This window comes from Eurypyga helias, unplaced genomic scaffold (genome assembly GCF_000690775.1).
Source record: "Eurypyga helias isolate BGI_N326 unplaced genomic scaffold, ASM69077v1 scaffold25128, whole genome shotgun sequence".
NCBI classification, from domain to species: Eukaryota; Metazoa; Chordata; class Aves; order Eurypygiformes; family Eurypygidae; genus Eurypyga; species Eurypyga helias.
In genome coordinates this window covers 12,716-15,071 of record NW_010266611.1, presented here as the reverse complement: position 1 = coordinate 15,071, position 2,356 = coordinate 12,716, and the positions used below count along the sequence as shown (strand labels likewise).

Here is a 2,356-nt window from a genome sequence, read left to right as displayed (position 1 = left end):
CGGGGGAGCCACAGCTGCGTTGCCAGATGAAACCGGTGACGACGGGCACCGGCCATTACCCACCCTTGTGCCTCTGGATGTGTTGGCCGGGAGCTAAATTTCTTGCCTCCCAAATATTACTGAAGGTAATTCAGGACCTTATTAAGGTACCGGAGTCATTTTCATCACACGCGATGGCGCTTTCAGAGCCCCCGCAGCTCCCAACCCTCGGCTGCGTTCCAGCGATGGCCCCGTGAGACGCAGGCTGCCCGTGCCCGCTGCCGTCCTGGGGCAGAGCAGCAGCCACCACCACGGAGAGCCCCGGGGCATTTGGGAGCTTTACTGCTGGTGTCACCTGCGCCCTGAGAGCCCGGATGAGCCGTGGGTCTTCCCACTGGACCGCACAGCAGCCAGTTTTTGGAGGACAGGGAGCTCAGCAGTTTACGGAGCCTCGTTCACTTACGGTGTCTTAAAACGACCACTCAGAAGTTGTGTGCCCAAAATTACAATGCACCTTGTCAAATATGGCCCTTCTCGTTAAAGAGGTATTCGTCCTCTCTAAAGGTGAATTGCTTTACCTAACACAGAGCTGGAATACAGAACTGTGACCCGGGGAACCTGCTGCAAGCACTGCCGCTGCAGCCGAGCTGAGCTTGAGGGCTGGGATTGCACTTTCTCACTTCAGTCTCTCCAGCCCCATCAGACACTGCACCTACCAGCCTCAGCTACAGACTCTACTGACACTAAAAAAGAATTTAAATCAAATATTCTGGCATTCTGATTGGAAGTGGTTGTTCTATTCCCAAAGAAAGAAGCACAGAATCTCCCTGGGTGCCGGCTGCCCTGAACGGTGTCCGCTGCAGTGCAGCAGCGACTGGTGTTCAGAGGAGACGCTGGGCTGGGTCTGCGCTTTCACACCTTCTTGTCTGTGTTGGCTTGGGAGGGACGGCAGTGGGAAGCCTTGGACGCAGACGTCAGAATGAGCAGCCCTGTGTGAGACTGTGAGAGCACATCATCATCTCCTGTTCCTCTCCCCGCACTGAGCGGGCCTGTTCAGGGTACAAAACTTACATAAATCGTTCTTTGACCTCATCATATTAGGTCAAGAGATTTTTCTTGGCAACCATAAATACAGGAGAGTAAAACGTGTCCTGTGGGTCCATTATTTTCTTGCAGATTATAGACGCTGGGACATTTCCAAAATTCCTATCAGTACCTCTTAGGAAATAATGGAAGCTCTGAATCAATAACCTTTGCAGACTTGAAACCAAAAACGTTCACTGATTCATAAGCTGTGCAATCATTAATTAAATAGTTGAGTGCTAGCTATTTGAATAGCTTATGTCGTTGCTTAAGTGCGTTCCTATCTTCCTACCCACAGGATTGATCTAATGTATTATTAGTCACCCAGAGCTCTCCTCGGGTATTATGGAAACTGTATTTACCCTTCTCATTTTTGATTAAACAGAAATGTCCTTGGGTGTGCTACAGCCCACTGAGAGGTACCAGCGAATGGCTCAGAGACCAAGGCGACGGAGCCAGATGTGGCACTGGCCATTTCTGCGGGAGCTCTGCAGGGCGGCTGCAGGATGTCGGGTGATGACGTTGGCCCTGCTCCCCTCACACCTCTTTGGAGGCTTCTCCCTCAACAACACGTGGTGTCTCCACCTGGTTTTGTGTTTGGTTTTCTCCCATTAAATTAGTTTATTTAATCAGGTAGGAAAACATCCACTATTTCTTGCAGTACCGCCAGAACATCCAGAGTTAAACTGTCCGTAACTTTCCTCCACTGACACCAGTGTTTCCCTTTCCCAGTTTCACTCTTGCCCACAGGCTTTTTCCCTCCGAGCCCTTCGAGCTTACAACCCTCTGCACGCCAGTCATGCAGCAAGGACAGGGAAGCCCCCGGCCACCACACCAGTGACCACCCCAGGGCTCAACACCACGGTGCAGCCCGGCAGAGCTGGCAGAGAGCTGGTCCCCGGGGCAGAGCACACAGGTAGGTGCCTCCTGCACCTCGGTCCTGCCCTGGCAACCCTCTGCCAGGCGATCGGATGCCTGCTTGCCTCTTTGCCAGGATTTCCCTTTCATTACCATCCATTCATCAGAAAGACACGGCTATTTGTGGATTTAAAGCCGAGAGCTACAAACACCCTGCTAACACCATCCCCTTTCCTCGCGGTTGGTCCTGTGCCCCCCTCCCACCCCCCCTTGCAGGCAAGATGCTCAAAAGGCCACGCAGCAGCAGCTCCCAGCACGCTCCCGGCAATGCCCCGGGGTGCCTGGCCGGCGGCACTTACACCTCGTGCCCTCGAACAGGCTCGGCAAAAGCTGCACTGCCGCGGTGGCCGCACTAGGGGCCCTGCCAGGGCAGCCG

The 2,356-nt window shown here is 53.7% G+C and overlaps 1 protein-coding gene across 1 annotated transcript in view; it reads right to left on the bottom strand.

The window, feature by feature from the left end:
• SYT6 (synaptotagmin VI) overlaps positions 1-2,356 on the bottom strand; it is a 14,069-nt gene that overhangs the window by 8,349 nt on the left and 3,364 nt on the right. The window lies entirely within an intron of this gene.